At 39.7% G+C, this 19,562-nt stretch overlaps 1 pseudogene across 1 annotated transcript; it reads left to right on the top strand.

Moving 5' to 3' along the window:
* The first annotated feature begins 17,589 nt into the window (after positions 1 to 17,589).
* On the top strand, positions 17,590 to 19,232 carry Stxbp3-ps (syntaxin-binding protein 3, pseudogene; annotated as a pseudogene). The gene is made up of 2 exons (NR_073559.1): positions 17,590 to 17,724; positions 18,361 to 19,232. The product of NR_073559.1 is annotated as a syntaxin-binding protein 3, pseudogene (transcript).
* Positions 19,233 to 19,562: the final 330 nt, after the last annotated feature.

Raw genomic sequence — 19,562 nt, 5'->3', positions numbered from 1 at the left:
CACATAGGTATCATTGATGTGTGTTTATGTGTTTAGTCCCTGAAAAAGCAGATCTATTGAAATTAGTGATGGATCTTGGATTTGTATATGAGATGTTTTACAAGAAATGGGGAAGATATAAATGACAGTAGACCTCAAAAAGGATTTTTAAAAATTGTACACATAAATCTCCTTAATTTTTGATGGAGTCCATTCTCAAACTGCAGCATGTGACCTAGGAGTAAACAGCTTGTGAGCTATAAAATAGATGTGTGGAGGATTGTTTTGACACCTTCAAGTTAGGGAGCTTACTTCTTAGTTCTGCTGATAGGGTGGGCAGCTCACATTCTCCAAACCCACTTGAAAGGAAAAAGGAGAGGAGAGGAAAGGAAAAAGGAGAGGAGAGGAAAGGAAAAAGGAGAGGAGAGGAAAGGAAAAAGGAGAGGAAAAAGGAAATTGGAAAGGAAAAGAAAGGAAAAATAGAAGTGTGAATCAATTGTTTTAAAGACGCTAAGATAAAGTCTGCAGGAGACTTATTCTGTCTAATGTGTGCTCCACAGGAATTTTGGATTAATATCCTGACATGACAAATTAGAAAGGCCTAAGAAGGTTAAAAATGTGTGTGATCTTGAGTATTGTGGTTGTTTTATTGTTCCTCTTGGGCAGAGGGCAAGGTACAGGTTTTCCTGGTTACCAACTGAAGGATGTGCTGATTTGGGGAAAAGGTTTTGCCTTTGTATTTTTGGAAAAGGTGATTAAAGTATTTACACCTTTCAGGGTTATATGGATCAGATTTGATAGAGGGAGACCCCCTGAGATCTAGACTCCAGAGAATCAAACAAAAAGATTATCCTGATGATACTAAAATTTTGTTTTGAGGTTTATATACTACAGAATATATAGCCTTGGTGAATTTCATCATCAGAAATACTGAACTGACCTGCCAGAACTCCTGATGTCTTGATTTTTCATCCAGCTCTAGTAAGGACACAGACATCAGAAACTAATATAATCATTTTTGTGGCCTTCTTAAGGCCAACCAAGTCTGCCATTTCCCTACCCTTACCCCTCCCTTCAAAAATATCTCAACACCCATATTTAGCTTGAAGAAGTTATGAAGGGTCGTCATCCCAGTTCCCTAAGCTTTGGGGCTAGGGGTGGTTATTATAGGTTGTCTTTGATACTAAAAATTTTGAAGTACAGGGCTTAGACAAAGTCCTTCTATTGTTATTATAAACAGATCTGAGATGTTTAAGGCTGTGAGTTAAAGGCCAAGTAGGAAATTCATAGCTCTGAGTTTATTGCTAGGGTGTTTTCAGTTATTTTAATCAGAAATGGCTGAGAGTAGGTAACAGAACAGTCCAGATTACTTCACATAGATATTTGGTTTGCAAAAATGTCAGAAGCCCACAGAATGTGACATTTACTGTTATCTATTCACTCATTGTTGAGATTAGTCTGCTCCTGACAGCTTCCTCTGTCTTGGATTCAAAGAAGAAACTGAGCATCTTTGAGTTACTCCAGTTGTGGCAAAATAGCCACTAGGCAAGAATTGCCTCATTTCATCTACAGACATATACTGTCCAAAGAAAGGACACAATTACATGTTAGGACAGCTTTATTCTGCCAAGAGAGATTAGGCTAGTCCTTAATATTTCTGTTTCTCTAAGGCTGTCAGATGACCTTGGGCAGTAGACTGAAGACTAATGCTCCAATGTATTGAAGTAAGGGACTGTCCAAGTGATCAGCAGTCTCTATAAATTGGCTAAGCTTTGGAAGCTGTTAGTCTTCCTATATATTTTCAGTTAATATCAGTCATTCTTGGATTTCTGATGGGGTTGAAAAACTACAGTCTCCTAGACAGCGCAGGCTCTTTTACTTTGAGAAGAACAGATTTGAGAGGATGGTTTTCAGATGGCATTCAATCTAAAGCAAGAACATAACCAGGTACAGAAGTGTAGTCTTTTTAGTAAGGATAGATCAGAGAGATTCTATTTAATTAACAAAGATGATCAATTGGGTGTTAGATCTCTTGTACTTTATAAATTACAAAATAGTAATAGTTCTGTTCAATTGTATCTGAAAATAGTCTTTTAACTGGACAGAAAGGGGGAGGAAGTGTTGTGAATAGCCCTGGGGCTAATTATATTTGATGTTAATTCTGTTCTCCTGAGTGGCTACAAACAAGGAATGAGTCAGTTCTACATGAATCGTGATAGATGTTCATTTTAATGTGTTCTTGGATTCAGTTTGTGAGAACTTTATTGAGTATTTTTGCATTGATATTCATAAGGGAAATTGGTCTGAAGTTCTCTTTCTTTTTTGGGTCTTTGTGTGGTTTAGGTATCAGGGTAATTGTGGTTTTGTAGAATGGATTGGGTAGAGTACCTTCTGATTCTATATTGTGGAATAGTTTGAGAAGAATTGGAATTAGGTCTTCTTTGAAGGTCTGATAGAATTCTGCACTAAACCCATCTGGTCCTCTGCTTTTTTTGGTTGGGAGACTATTAATGATTACTTCTATTTCTTTAGAGGATATGGGACTGTTTAGGGAGGAAAGACCCATACCCCACCAGAGTTTTACTTATTCTCTGGTCAGTCAGGCATGGTAGAGCTTCCATATACTTTCCACTCATCCCTTGGTGGTCATTCAAGCATCTGACCCACTCTTCAGGGCGTGGCCAAGGGACAACCCTACCTGGGATTCTTGGAGCTACTTTGCTAAAGCCACCGGGTTTATGGGAGAGATGGATGAGGGAAGAGGTTCCCAACACTGACGAGAGTGAGTGCAGTGGATCTTGACTGGAGCACAGGAAGACCTTCTAATAGGAGATTAGAAACAGCTTATTAGGAGAAAGCCTGTCCCATCCTCCAAGTGCAGTGGGCCTTGATGAGCAGAGATATTCTATGGTTTTAGAGCTTTATTGTAGAAAGGCAGGGAGAAAGAGAGAAGGTAGAAGAGATGGGGGAAGACTAGAGAGAAAGAGAGTAAGAGGGAGAGGAGAAGAGAGGGAAGAGGAGAGAAGACAAAGAGAGAGGAGAGAGGAGTGAGAGAAGTGAGAGGTAAGAGAACAAAGGAGTGAGAAGTAAGAGGGTAAGGTGGGGGCTGAACAGCCCTTTTTATGGTCTTTACTGTTGCTATATAACTGGGGAGGAATTTAGCCTGAAGGTCAGAAGCTTGGCCCATTGCCTATGTGACTTCTAGCCATGCTTCTCTTGTGGGGGTTGAGGGGGGCTGTAACTTAGGCAGGAGCCAGAGTTCCAGGAGCATAAGGGAACACCTACCATGTCATGAAGGTGAATTATCACCCTTAGGGGTTCAGACCTCAGCTCAACTGGAGACCAGCCTGTCTGTGCATAGCCCAATGTCCAACAATTCCCCTTCTGTTTTTATAAGAAAAAGAAGTGGGATCACTGATGTGAATGTGTCATTAGTTGTGAACATTTAGAGTGGATGGAAGTATCAGAAGAAAATATATAGCCAAGAGAAGTAGCAGAACAAAGCCAGAGTAGTAAGGAGAGTTAAGGGTTAGAGTTGAGAAGTCAAGAGATTCTACAATCAATCAGTTGTTCCATGGATAGTAGAATTTGAGGGTAATATCCATTTTGAACAGCAACTAATTAATCTAGATATACATTATGCTTTCCTCACTATCATGTAACTTTCCCCAAAGTTCATCAGCCATTTGGCTTTGGCAAAACAGTCCATCTGTAGCTGGAAAGTCCCATGTCTGTCGTGTGTAGGATTCACTGCATGTCTCAGGAGCCTTCAGTCAGATGAGATTTTTGGAGGAAGGCAGCTTGTGTCTGTAGGTCTCAGTAGATGGCACTGTCTCAGATGGATCTGTGGCAGCAGGCCCCTTGTGGAGATAGACCTGTATAATAATTATAACAAAGGAGCAGAACTCCAGCAGAGGATATCTGAATAGTGTGGAAAGCAAAAGTTATGCCTGCAATAGTTTGCTTAGGAGCACATCCCAGTCTGCTTTGGATAGGTAAGGAAGAAAATATCATGTTAATTGTGTATCTGGGATAGACAGTTAACAGTTTTTCTAGAAAAGAAAACCAGTTATTAATTAAGGATTGGATGATTTTTGCAACTTAAAGGAAAACTTAAACAAATTGAGAGAATTTTTGGACATATATCATGAATACTAGAGAGAAAAAGGCCCTTAGAAAAAGAAGCAAGAAAATTTTGGGGTTAAAAAGCACGATTCAGTTATTCCTGTAGGGGAGTGCAGCTTCAATGCAGTTTTGTTATTGAAGATCATCCTTAGTCTGTGGTAATCTGATAGGATGCATGGAGTACTTTTAATATTTTTGTATCTGTTGAGGCCTGTTTTATGACCAATTATATGGTCAGTTTTGGAGAAGGTACCATGAGATGCTGAGAAGAAGGTATATCCTTTAGTTTTAGGGTAAAATGTTCTGTAGATATCTGTTATATCCATTTGTTTCAAAACGTCTGTTAGTTTCCATGTGTGTCTGTTTAATTTCTGTTTCCAGGATCTGTCCATATATGAGAGTGGGGTGTTGAAGTCTCCCACTATTATTGTGTGAGGTACAATGTGTGCTTTGAGCATTACTATAGTTTCCTTAATGAATGTGGATGCCCTTGCATTTGAAGCATAGTTATTCAGAATTGAGAGTTCATCATGGAAGATTTTCCCTTTGATGAGTATAAATTGTCCCTCCTTGTCTTTTTTGATAACTTTGGGTTGGAAGTCGATTTTATTCAATATTAGAATGACTACTCCAGCTTGTTTCTTCAAACCATTGGCTTGGAAAATTGTTTTCCAGCCTTTTACTCTAAGGTAGTGTCTGTCTTTGTCCTTGAGGTGGGTTTACTGTATGCAGCAGTCACAGGGCCCCCAATGGAGGAGCTAGAGAAAGTACCCAAGGAGCTAAAGGGACCCTATAGGTGGAACAACATTATGAACTAACCAGTACCCCAGATCTCTTGACTCTAGCTGCATATGTATCAAAAGTTGGCCTAGTTGGCCATCACTGAAAAGAGAGACCCATTGGACATGCAAACTTTATATGCCCCAGTACAGTGGAATGCCAGGGCCAAAAAGTGGGAGTGGGTGGGTAGGGGAGTGGGGGGGGTAATGGGGGACTTTTGGGATAGCATTGGAAATGTAATTGAGGAAAATATGTAATAAAACATATTTTTAAAAAATGGTGTGTCCTGTTTATGTAGCCAGTCTGTTAGTCTATGTGTTTTTATTGGGGTATTGAGTCCATTTATGTCAAGAGATATTAAGGAAAAGTCATTGTTGCTTCTTATTATTTTAGTTGTTAGAATTGGTATTCTGTTCTTGTGGCTGTCTTCTTTTAGGTTTGTTGAAGGATTACTTTCTTGCTTTTTCTAGGGCATAATTTCACTTCTTGTTTTCGGGTTTTCCCTTTAATATCCTTTGAAGGGCTGGATTCATGGAAAGATACTGTATGAATTTGGTTTTGTCATGGAATACTTTGGTTTCTCCATCAATGGTAATTGAGAGTTTTGCTGGGTATATTAGCCTGGGCTGCCCTTCTGTCCTCTTAGGGTCTGTATAACATCTGTCAAAGATCTTCTGGTTTTTACTCTGGTGAGAAGTCTTGTGTAATTCTAATAAGTCTGCCTTTATATGTTACTTGATCTTTTTCCCTTACTTCTTTTGATATTCCATCTTTATTTAGTGCATTTGTTGTTGTGATTATTATGTGTCAGAAGGAATTTCTTTTCTGATCCAGTCTATTTGGAGTTCTGTAGGCTTCTTGTATGTTCATAGGCATCTCTTTCTTTAGGTTAGGGAACTTTTATTCTATAATTTTGTTGAAGATATTTTCTGGCCCTTTAATTTGAAAATCTTCATTCTCATCTATACCTATTCTCCGTAGGTTTGGTCTGCTCATTATGTCCTGGATTTCCTGGATGTTTTGAGTTAGGATCTTTTTGCATTTTCCATTTTCTTTAATTGTTGTGCCGATGTTTTGTATGGATTCATCTGCACCTGAGATTCTCTCTTCCATCTCTTGTATTCTGTTGCTGATTCTCACATCTATGTTTCCTGATTTCTTCCCTAGGATTTCTATCTCCAGAGTTGTCTCCCTTTGGGTTTTCTTTATTGTTTCTACTTCCCTTTTTAGGTCTTGGATAGTTTTATTCAATTCCATCACCTGTTTGGTTGTGTTTTCCTGTAATTCTTTAAGGGATGTTTGTGTTTCCTCTTTAAGGCCTTTTACCTGTCTAGCAGTGTTCTCTTGTATTTCTTTAAGTGAGTTATTAATGCCCTTCTTAAAATCATCTACCAGCATCCTGAGATATGATTTTGAAACTGAATCTTAATTATCTGGTGTGTTAGGGTATCTAGAACTGGCTGTGGTGGAAGTATTGGGTTCTGAGATGGCCAGTGTTATTGGTTTCTGTTAATAAAATTCTTACATTTGTCTTTCATCATCTGGTAATCTCTGGTGTTAGATATTGTAGCTGTCTCTGGCCAGAGCTTGTTTTCCTATGATTCTGTTAGCCTCTGTCAGCACTCCTGGGAGTCCAACTCTCTCTTGAGTCCCAGTGGTCAGTGCACTTTATGCAGACAAGCTCTCCTATTGCAGGAAAAGTGCACAATGATCTGCAGCTCAGATCTGCTTCCTGGCTGAAGATGACAGCCCAAGTAAACCCTGTCCAAGAAGCTCTGTTCCTTCTGTGGCCCATGTGCTCTCCTGGTCTCTGAGAGACCTGGGGTACAAGATGGTACTCTCACCTGAGTCCCAAGGTCAGAACCCTCTCTGGAGGCTGACTCTCCTCTGGCGGGGAAGATGTGAAAAGTAAAAAACAATTTTCAAAAAAGAATTAAAACTCTAATTAAGATATCATCATTCGCCGGGAGGCCTTTGCCTCAAGATTGGCGGAAGCCATCTTGGTTCCTGGACTCCGCCAAAAAGTAGTCTGCACAGGTGAGAGTGTGCACACAGAAGCTGACAGCTTCAGGGACAGGCGGGAGCCACAGAGCTTCTGAGACAGCACCCTTTTCAGGCTCCAGACATCCAACCACCTTCCCGCCCAGAGGACAGATGTCCTACTGGCCCGGGAGGCCTTTGCCTCAGGAACGGCGGGAGCCATCTTGGTTCTGGAACTCTGCCGAAAAGTAGTCTGTACAGGTGGGAGTGTGCACACAGAAGCTAACAGCTTCTGTGACAGGCCAAAGCAACACAGCTTCTGGGAAAGGTCCTGTTTGGGGCCTTCATCTTAGGCCAGAAGGGAGGTCCGAATGTCAGATATCTGTGCACCTTACCTGTAAGAGGAGAGCTTGCCTGTAGAGAGTGCTCTGACCACTGAAGCTCAGAGGAGAGAGCTAGTCTCCGAGGTCTGCTGATAGAGGGTAACAGAATCACCAGAGGAACAATCTCTAAACAGAGACAACTATAACAACTAACTCCAGAGATTACCAGAAGGCGAAAGGTAAATGTAAGAATCTTACTAACAGAAACCAAGACCACTCACCATCATCAGAACCCAGCACTCCCACATCGCCTAGTCCTAGTTCCCCAAAACACCCGAAAAGCGAGACCCGGATGTAAAAGCACATCTAATGATGATGGTAGAGGACATCAAGAAAAACATTAATAACTCACTTAAAGAAATACAGGAGAACACTTCTAAAAAGGTAGAAGACATTAAAGAGTAAGCACAAAAATCCCTTAAAGAATTGAGGAAAACACAACCAAACAGGTGATGGAATTGAATAAAACAATCCAAGACATAAAAAGGAAAGTAGACACAATAAAGAAAAGCCAAAGTGAGGCAATGCTGGAGATAGAAACCCTAGGAAAGAAATCTGGAACCATAAATGCGAGCATCAGCAACAGAATACAAGAGATAGAAGAGAGAATCTCAGGTGCAGAAGATTCCATAGAGAACATCGGCACAACAATCAAAGAAAATGGAAAATGCAAAAAGATCCTAACTCAAAACATCCAGGAAATCCAGGACACAATGAGAAGACCAAACCTACGGATAATAGGAGTTGATGAGAATGAAGATTTTTAACGCAAAGGACCGGCAAATATCTTCAACAGAATTATAGAAGAAAAGTTCCCTAACCTAAAGAAATAGATGCCCATGAACATACAAGAAGCCTACAGAACTCAAAATAGACTGGACCAGAAAAGAAATTCCTCCTGACACATAATAATCAGAACAACAAATGCACTAAATAAAGATAGAATACTAAAAGCAGTAAGGGAAAAAGGTCAAGTAACAAATTAAGGCAAGCCTATCAGAATTACACCAGATTTTTCACCAGAGACTATGAAAGCCAGAAGAGCCTGGACAGATGTTATACAGACACCAAGAGAACACAAATTTCAGCCGAGGATACTATAACCAGCCAAACTCTCAATTACCAAAGATGGAGAAACCAAAGTATTCCACGACAAAACCAAATTCACTCATTATCTTTCCACAAATCCAGCCCTTCAAAGGATAATAACAGAAAAAAACCAATACAAGGACAAAAACCACATCCTAGAAAAAGCAAGAAGGTAATCCCTCAACAAACCTAAAAGAAGGCAACCACAAGAACAAAACGCCAACTTTAACAACAAAAATAACAGGAAGCAACAATTACCTTTCCTTAATATCTCTTAATATCAATGGGCTCAACTCCCCAATACGAAGACATAGACTAACAGTCTGGCTACAAAAACAGGAACCAACATTTTGCTGCTTACAGGAAACTCATCTAAGAGAAAAAGATAGACACTACCTATGAATGAAAGGCTGGAAAACAATTGTCCAAGCAAATGGTCTGAAGAAACAAGCTGGAGTAGCCATTCTAATATCTAAGAAAATCGACTTCCAACCCAAAGTCATCAAAAAAGACAAGGAGGGGCACTTCATACTCATCAAAGGGAAAATACTCCAAGATGAACTATCAAATCTGAATATCTATGCTCCAAATACAAGGGCAGCCACATTCATTAAAGAAACTTTAGTAAAACTTAAAGCACACATTGCACCTCACACAATAATAGTGGGAGACTTCAACACATCACTTTCGACAATGGACAGATCATGAAAACAGAAACTAAACAGGGACACAGTAAAATTAACAGAAGTGATGAAACAAATGGATCTGACAGATATCTACAGAACATTTTATCCTAAAACAAAAGGATATACCTTCTTCTCAGCACCTCACGGAACCTTCTCCAAAATTGACCACATAATTGGTCAGAAAACAAGCCTCAACAAATACAAAAATTTTGAAATTGTCCCACGCATCCTATCAGATCACCATGGACTAAGGCTGATCTTCAATAACAACATAAATAATGGAAAGCCAACATTCACATGGAAACTGAACAACACTCTTCTCAATGATACCTTGGTCAAGGAAGGAATAAAGAAAGAAATTAAAGACTTTTTGGAGTTTAATGAAAATAAAGCCACAACATACCCAAACCTATGGGACACAATGAAAGCATTTCTTAGAGGGAAACTAATAGCTCTGAGTGGCTCCAATAAGAAATTAGTGAGAGCACACACTAGCAGCTTGACAACACATCTAAAAGCTCTAGAAAAAAAGGAAGAAAATTCACCCAAGAGGAGTAGACAGCAGGAAATATTTAAACTCAGGGGTGAAATCAACCAAGTAGAAACAAGAAGAACTATTCAAAGAATTAACCAAACGAGGACATGGTTGTTTGAAAAAAATCAACAAGATAAATAAACCCTTAGCTAGACTCACTAGAGGGCAGAGGAACAACATCCTAATTAATAAAATCATAAATGAAAAGGGAGACATAACAACAGAACCTGAAAGAATCCAAAACACCATAAGATCCTTCTACAAAAGGGTATATTCAACAAAACTGGAAAACCTGGATGAAATGGACAAATTTCTAGACAGATACCTGGTACCAAATTTAAATCAGGATCATGTTAATGATCTAAACAGTCCCATATATCCTAAAGAAATAGAAGCAGTCATTAATAGTCTCCCAGCCAAAAAAAGCCCAGGACCAGATGGGTTTAGTGCAGACTTCTACCCGACCTTCAAAGAAGATCTAATTCCAGTTCTGCACAAACTATTCCACAATAGAAATAGAGGGAATTCTACCCAACTCATTCTATGAAGCCACAATTACTCTGATACCTAAACCACAGAAAGATCCAACAAAGATAGAGAACTTCAGAACAATTTCCCTTATGAATATCCATGCAAAAATACTCAATAAAATTCTCGCTAACCGAATCCAAGAACACACTAAAGCAATCATCCATCCTGACCAATTAAGTTTTATTCCAGGATTGCAGGGATGGTTTAATATATGGAAAAACATCAACGTAATTCATTATATAAACAAACTCAGAGACAAAAACCACATGATCATCTCCTTAGATGCAGAAAAAGCATTCAACAAGATCCAACACCCATTCATGATAAAAGTCTTGGAAAGATCAGGAATTCAAGGCCCATACCTAAACATGATAAAAGCAATCTACAGCAAACCAGTAGCCAACATCAAAGTAAATGGCGAGAAGCTGGAAGCAATCCCACTAAAATCAGGGACTAGACAAAGCTGTCCACTCTCTCCCTACCTATTCAACATAGTACTTGAAGTCCTAGCCAGAGCAATTCGACAACAAAAGGAGATCAAGGGGTTACAAATTGGAAGACATGAAGTCAAAATATCACTTTTTTTCTGATGATATGATAGTATATATAAGTGACCCTAAAAATTCCACCAGAGAACTCCTAAACCTGATAAACAGCTTCGGTGAAGTAGCTGGATATAAACTTAACTCAAACAAGTCAATGGCCTTTCTCTACACAAAGAATAATCAGGCTGAGAAAGAAATTAGGGAAACAACACCCTTCTCAATAGTCACAAATAATATAAAATATCTTGGCGTGACTCTAACTAAGGAAGTGAAAGATCTGTATGATAAGAACTTCAAGTCTCTAAAGAAAGAAATTAAAGAAGATCTCAGAAAATGGAAAGATCTCCCATGCTCATGGATTGGCAGGATCAACATTGTAAAAATGGCTATCTTGCCAAAAGCAATCTACAGATTCAATGCAATCCCCATCAAAAGTCCAACTCAATTCTTCAAAGAATTAGAAAGAGCAATCGGCAAATTCATCTGGAATAACAAAAAACCTAGGATAGCAAAAACTCTTCTCAAGGATAAAAGTACCTCTGGTGGAATCACCATGCCTGACCTAAAGCTTTACTACAGAGCAATTGTGATAAAAACTGCATGGCAGTGGTATAGTAACAGACAAATTGACCAATAGAATAGAATTGAAGACCCAGAAATGAACCCACACACCTATGGTCACTTGATCTTCGACAAGGGAGCTAAAACCATACAGTGGAAGAAAGACAGCATTTTCAACAAATGTTGCTGGCACAACTTGTTGTTATCATGTACAAGAATGCACATCCATCCATTCCTATCTCCTTGTACTAAGGTCAAATCTAAGTGGATCAAGGAACTTCACATAAAACCAGAGACACTGAAACTTATAGAGGAGAAAGTGGGGAAAAGCCTGGAAGATATGGGCACAGGGAAAAATTCCTGAATAGAATAGCAATGGCTTCTGCTGCAAGATCGAGGATTGACAAATGGGACCTCATGAAACTGCAAAGCTTCTGCAAGGCAAAAGACACCGTCAATAAGAGAAAAAGACCACTAACAGATTGGGAAAGGATCTTTACCTATCCTAAATCAGATAGGGGACTAATATCCAATATATATAAAGAACTCAAGAATGTGGGCTCCAGAAAATCAAATAACCTCATAAAAAAAAATGGGGCTCAGAGCTGAACAAAGAATACTCACCTGAGGAATACCGAATGATAGAGAAGCACCTGAAAAAATGTTCAACATCCTTAATCATCAGAGAAATGCAAATCAAAACAACCCTGAGATTCCACCTCACACCAGTCAGAATGGCTAAGATCAAAAATTCAGGTGACAGCAGATCCTGGCAAGGATGTAGAGAAAGAGGAACACTCCTCCATTGTTGGTGGGATTGCAAGCTTGTACAACCACTCTGGAAATCAGTCTGGCAGTTCCTCAGAAAATTGGACATAGTACTACCGGAGGATCCAGCAATACCTCTTCTGGGCATATATCCAGAAGATGTCCCACCCGGTAAGAAGGACACATGCTCCACAATGTTCATAGCAGCCTTATTTATAATAGCCAGAAGGTGGAAAGAACCCAGATGCCCCTCAACAGAGGAATGGATATAGAAAATGTGGTACATTTACATAATGGAGTACTACTCAGCTATTAAAAAGAATGAATTTATGAAATTCCTAGGCAAATGGATGGACCTGGAGGGCATCATCCTGAGTGAGGTAACACAATCACAAAGGAACTCCCATAATATGTACTCACTGATAAGTGGATATTAGCCCAGAAACTTAGGATACCCAAGATATAAGATACAATTTGCTAAACACATGAAACTCAAGAAGAACGAAGACCAAAGTGTGGACACTTTGCCCCTTCTTAGAATTGGGAACAAAACACCCATGGAAGGAGTTACAGAGACAATGTTTGGAGCTGTGACGAAAGGACGGACCATCTAGAGACTGCAATATCCGGGGATCCATCCCATAATCAGCTTCCAAAAACTGACACCATTGCACACACTAGCAAGATTTTGCTGAAAGGACCTAGATAGAGCTTTCTTTTGTGAGATTATTCCGGGGCCTAGCAAACACAGATGTGGATGCTCACAGTCTCCTTTTGGATGGATCACAGGGCCCCCAATGGAGGAGCTAGAGAAAGTACCCAAGGAGCTAAAGGGAACTGCAACCCTATAGGTGGAACAACATTATGAACTAACCAGTACCCCTGAGCTCTTGACTCTAGCTGCATATGTATCAAAAGATGGCCTAGTCGGCCATCACTGGAAATGAGGCCCATTGGACTTGCAAACTTTATATGCCCCAGTACAGTGGAATGCCAGGGCCAATAAGTGGGAGTGGGTGGGTAGGGGATTTGGGGTGAGGGTATGGGAGACTTTTGGGATAGCATTGGAAATGTAAATGAGGAAAATACCTAATAAAATTATTTTTTTAAAAATGCCATCATTCAAATGCCAGGCAACAATTCTTATAATTCCTTTGTTTGTTTGTTTGTTTGTTTGTTTGTTTGTTTTGTTTTTGTTTTTTTGTTTTTTTGTTTTTCTAAGAAGCTTTGTCTTTAACCCAAATCAGTGATCCAAGGTTCCTGGAAGTGCTATGACACCTGTGGTGTGGAGAGTTTTCTGGGGACCATGGGACTGTCGGCCAAGTCCATGCCCAAGTTGGCCTGGGGCTAGCACTGACTGGAACGAACCTCAGCCATTGGTTGGGTGGGTTTTCTGTGTCTCTGTTCCTGCTGGCACAGGCCCCTCCCTGTAGTAGGAGGCCGGCCCGTGGCCTACAATTTTCCCCCTGATTATGTAATAAAAATAGCTGTACCAAGACATAAAATTTATTTATGCTCCATAGTTCTGCCTGGGAGTTATGGTGGCTGGTGGCTGTGCCTGGCTTGGGGATTCAGATTTTCCCGAGCCATTCTTATCTGTCAAGGAGCATACATGCAGCTTGTTTGTGTTTATTTTACACAAACATGGCTCTGTGGTAGATTATTAACAAACCACGGCCTTTGGCATGTACCTCTGTCTTAGATTGATATAACTCCGAAATCTGGTTGCCTGTCATTAGCTGACCGGCCCTCATAGCACATCTTATTCCCAAATCAGACCAAAGCCACAATATATGCTTAATATGCTTCTTCATATAGATGAATTTCTGCCACCTACACTTGCTTGAGGCAAGGCTGCACGCTTGCTGAAATCAGGCTGTAAGGAGAGACTGACCTGCTTGAAAAACCAAATCAAGATAGTTGAAAAGCAATAGGATAAAAGCTTCTTTGGGGAAGTCCAGGTACTTTTTTCAGTTGCAAATTAGCAATGATCAAGCTCAGACTGTGATCTCCTGGTGTGGGGGAGCTGACTTTGAGAATTAGCAGAAAAGCCAGAAATTCTCTGAGAGTGGAGGCTGTGCTCCAAATTAACTTTTTTGGCTAAAAAGGATTTTTAGCCATCAATGAGGTTAGAATCATATTTACTAGAAGATTCAGGATTTGTGTCCACTTAACAAACCAGTCTTTCAGGTAGCCATCACTCTCAGTCTTCTTTTTGTGAAAAACACAGACAGAACCTCTTCCCCAGATTAAAATGGGGTCTGGACCATTTCACGTATTAGTTAATGGGTCCTGCCATTTAACCATGGCATAAGAACTGGAAGTAACTGGATGCCAGTGGCGATCTGCTGCAGACTGACCTTTAACATCAGTTTGCAAAAAAATTAAAATGAACAAGACAAAAGCAAGATGTGCTTTTGGTGACTTTGGGGGATATAACTGCCCCTGTTTTGTTTTTAAAAGCCAATTTTTCAGAGTGTGATGAGCACGTTCAACAATTCCTTGTCCCATGGAGTTATAAGGAATTCAGGTTTTATGTTTGATACCAAATTCCTTACAAAATGAAGTAAAATTGTTGCTAATATAGGATGGCCCATTATCTGTCTTAATGAGTTTAGGCAATCTTATAGAATTAAACTATAGCATGAAAGGCTTGTAAACAATGATCAATTACATTTATAGAGGCCTCTCTTGTATGTAGAGAAGCAAAAAGAAATCACTTGAAAAGGTATTAATAGTCACATGTGTATAATTTATTTATTAATCAGAAATAAGAGTATCCATTTTCAGCAATTGATTAAATATAAGTCCTCAAGAATTAACACCATTATGTGGAACACAGGCAGGAACTGAGGGCACTAAGAACAACTTTTTTTACAATTTGACATGCACATTCTCTAAAAATACCAAAATATTATCTTAAGCCATTACTGTTTTGATTATATAAAGAACGAGATTATATGGCCAATTATTTTTGTGTAAGGCCTGTAATCTGCCTGAGATATAAGTCTAGCATGGCATTGACTTAAGGTCTTGTCAAGGCAATCTAGGACAAATTCTTAAATGTCCAAAAACTGTAAACACCCCCCAAGCCTGAAGCAGGCTGAGACAGACCTTGACCTTGCTGCCACTAAGGAGATTACCTAGGGTGGAGCCTTCCTCTCTAGATCACTCTATTGTTCAGCCACTGCCACTGTTCTCCTTCAAGACACTGCTACCTGCTGAGAGGTCGCTGAGACTACACCCTATCCTGCATTTCCTCACCTGCAGGTGGTTCCAGGCTCCAAGAATTGATTAGCGGGGGATGGGCCTCCCCCCTCCCCCTTTATAAGCACATTTGCTATTAAACATTCGAGCTTTGATCAAGAATCTTAACTTAGCTCCATTTTTCTCTCCACCGCCTAGTTCCCCTCTCTTTTCAGGCCCAGCTTGCCTCCCAGGTGAAACCCAGTCCATGTGAGCCACGGGTCGGCTTCCAACAAAATACAGTCTTCTAAAAAGAACAGCATTTTTTCTTATGAGTTGTATATGCATAAACCATTGCAAATTTGAGAATTTATAGTATCTGAGGGATGAACAATCTTAAGCAATTGTAAGTTCTGAGATATATATTGATAAATATACAAATTAAAGCTTGATTATTCAACATTTTAAAACACCATCTGTAGACAATTAAAACAATAATTAAACAATTTAATTATCTATGCTGAAGCAGGAGGAAACTCAAAAGAATAAGCATGTGATCCAATTCACATATACTTTTCTCCCATAGAAGGGCTGTTTTTAAACACAGTAAATGGGATGCATGCATGCATGAATTTATAGAAGGTACAAAAGCATGCATAAAAACAATTTTTAACTTATTTTTAGGATAGTGACTATCAATTTTATTTAAAATGATGGTATGCAATAGGCCAAATATCAATATTCTGCAATAACCAATTTAATTGCTGTTTGGAACAAGGAACAGACACCTTGTCAGGTTTTTAAGACACAATTTTTTGTTATAGTTTTTCTAAAATATACGAATTTATCTTATAATTCTTTATTAGCACCACAGTGGCCTTAACAGGATGTTAAAACTTTCCTTTGAGGTAAAGAAAGATGATTTTACATTAATGTTATTTATTGCCAAAGAATTGCTGTGGACACATTTAATAACCATAACTAAAATAAGCAGCTAATATTTAATTACCATTGATTATAATTGATAACAATTATAAATGCTTCCTTTATTTTCTGGAAAGCCTTTTGTTCTTTACCAATTAATTTGTATCTCTCTTGATAACATCCAACAAAGGTTTAAGTCACTTTAAGACCTTAAGGTGAGGTCTTAGCCAATTAGCATCTCCTGAAAGCTTTTGAAAATAAAATTTTGAAGTAAATCAATTTTTCGTTCTTAGATTTTCTGTACTACAATTTTCTAGCATAACTAAAACCCTAAATATTAAAAAGATATTGCCTCTGAATCTTTTCTGGAGCAACAACTACTCCCCAGAACTTTAAAGCTCATTGTATGAGAGCAAAGATTTGAAGTAAACTTCTCCTGAGAGGCATTAGCTAATAAAATACTTTCCACTTTGGAAAAAATATACACTGAAAGATTCAAACTCTTAGCTTCTTGTATTGAAGCAGAGACAATAAGAATTTTTCTTACATAATATAAAGCTATATTAGCCATATCTCGAGGCAAAATTTTCCAGTGATTAGCAGTTCACTAGAAGCAAATGCTTTACAATTATCAGGATGCAAAGGAAAAACAAACTTTTAAATCTATAATAACTTTATATGAAGTAGGCAAGCCAGATTGTAATGTCTTTATAAGTTCTACAACCTGATTGACATTTTATAAATTCTGAATTTAAGCATTATTTAGAACAACATCTGGATAGATCTGAAACAAAGTAGTATAGCCAAACAGAATTTCTCCAGAAGGCAGGGAGAGGCAAGTTTCAAGAACTTCCTTAGGCATACCGTTTGCAAAACAAAGAAACATTGCACAAGCTTCCCTGAGGCTGCTCTGAACTTTGCATTAACTCAAACGTAAACATTTTTTAATCTGAGCATCTTGGCCCTCCTGCAATGAGGACAGATTGTAGAGGAACAATTTAACTGTCTATGCCTCTAATTTTGGGTAGTCTTTCTTAAGATGACTTTTAGTTAAAATTTTCTTTATAACTTTAGTGCTGTGAAAAAAATTGCTTGTACTGTAGTCTCCTGCCAGGCAGCAACCATAGCCAAAATTTACTGTCTGGGGGTCTAATTTATGTATAAAAACAAACATACCTAGACAACTCTGTCTTAGTTTTGTATGGCCGGATGGCCAAAATGAGCTGCATTAGCACTCTCATAAGATGATTACTCTTGTAATAATCTTAATTAACAATGTATGGGTGAGTAGAAAATCTTAAATTTGCGAACAAACTGCCAGCTGCAGTCAGTAAAACACTGGCAATTTTAACCATAATTTTTAAGTTTCTTTTGCAATGTTAGGATAATATCTACAACCTTGGAAAAGCAAAACCCAATTTCAAAACAATTTATCATCTTTAAAATCAATATTAGAAACATCATTACCAGGGGGCGGAGCCTCCCCACCGCGAGGGGAAGGGCCCGCCCCCGAGCCCAGCTTTCAGGGCCAAAGTAGGTTGCGAGTGGGAGGCAGTGGCTGTAGCTCCACGGCTGGGGGGAGATGGCGCTGCAGGTATCGGAGCGGGGACTGAAGAGCGTCGTGTGGCGGAAGATAAAAACAGCCATGTTCGATGTGTAGGACCCCAAATTTAGGGACCCCGCTCTAATCCAGGAACAGGGAACACCCACGAACACAAGAATCCTCTCTTGTTGCAAGACGCATGAGGTTTATTTGGCAGAGCTCTGGGTCGACACGTACCTCGCGCAGGAGGCAGGGGAGTCGACCCCCAGACTCGGAAGCTAGGGGCTTTTAAAGAAGCAAGAGGTTGGGAATACAAGGAATTTTGACAAAAGGCACGGGTTTGATTCATTAACAGAAAGATTACATGTCAGCAGAAAAAGGGGGCATTAGAGCTTTGTTCGGGTGGGCTTGGGACTTATCTAACAACCAGTTGATTTATATGACTTTACTCGGCGCCAAGAGGTAAGGGAGAGACAGGATGTTCCCGCCAGATGGTGTGGACTTTAGATAGGATGGCCTTGCCTGTCTCCGGATTGAGGGGTGATTTCAGCCAGATGGTGCTAGCTTAGATAATGTAGCCCCATTTGTCCTTGAATACCTTTTTATCTATACAGCCAAGATGTTCTTAGGAATGCTTTAACAACAGCCCCGCCTTGTCCTGCCTGGGGGCTGTTCTGCTATGTTCTCAGTCCCAGATCCCAGCCATAGGCTCCTAAACAAGTTACAAAATTTCATCTTCCTTCAGATGACTGCCGGAAAGAAGGCGAATGGAAGATAATGCTGTTAGATGAGTTTACCACCAAACTTTTGTCGTCATGCTGCAAAATGACAGACCTTCTAGAGGAGGGCATAACTGTTATAGAGAATATTTATAAGAATCGTGAACCTGTCAGACAAATGAAAGCTCTTTATTTTATCTCTCCAACACCAAAATCTGTAGATTGTTTCTTGAGAGATTTTGGAAGTAAATCTGAGAAAAAATACAAAGCAGCGTATATATACTTCACTGACTTTTGTCCTGACAGTCTCTTTAACAAGATTAAAGCATCTTGCTCCAAGTCAATAAGAAGATGTAAGGAAATAAACATTTCCTTCATTCCACAGGAATCTCAGGTTTATACTCTTGATGTACCGGATGCATTCTATTACTGTTACAGTCCAGACCCTAGTAATGCCAGCAGGAAAGAAGTGGTCATGGAGGCAATGGCTGAGCAGATTGTGACAGTGTGTGCCACTCTGGATGAAAACCCTGGAGTGAGGTACAAGAGTAAACCTCTAGATAATGCCAGTAAGCTTGCACAGCTGGTTGAGAAAAAGCTTGAAGACTACTACAAAATTGATGAAAAAGGCCTAATAAAGGGTAAAACTCAGTCCCAGCTCTTAATAATTGACCGTGGCTTTGACCCTGTGTCCACTGTCCTGCATGAACTTGAAAGACCCCCGAAGGGAGACCCTCACTCAAGCCTCGGGACAGCCGCGGACCCAAGAAGACACTGAGACCGAACTCAAAATGTAGAAGGCAAGATTTAATAAAGTAACAGCAAGAAAGCACATAGACCAGAGCTCTGGGGTCGAAACTCATACACCTAGTATGGTGTAGAGGAGAATCGACCTCGAGCCAAATTTTTCACAGGCTTATATAGGAAAAACTCAAGGGGGGGGGGAGAGCGGGGCAGGGAAAGTACAAGTTTGCATAACTAAGGGGTTCTGCCAAGGGACAAGGGGTTCTGCCAAGGGAATTCTACGTAACTAAGGGGTCATGTCCTATTATTTGGCAATGTACCCGGTTCATTCTGAGGTTGTTCCAGGAGGCCCTTATCTCAAAAATGTTCTTGGAACAGTCTTTAGTTGGGAGGGTTCGAACTCTAGGGTGAGGAGTTCAGGAATGCATTCTGGGGTGAAGAGTTCAGGAATGTTCTGGGAACAATCTCTAGATGGGAGGGGTCG

Source organism: Mus musculus, chromosome 19 (assembly GCF_000001635.26).
Source record: "Mus musculus strain C57BL/6J chromosome 19, GRCm38.p6 C57BL/6J".
Taxonomy (NCBI): domain Eukaryota; kingdom Metazoa; phylum Chordata; class Mammalia; order Rodentia; family Muridae; genus Mus; species Mus musculus.
Note: the sequence above shows the minus strand (reverse complement) of the source record. Positions and strands in the feature narration are given on the sequence as shown.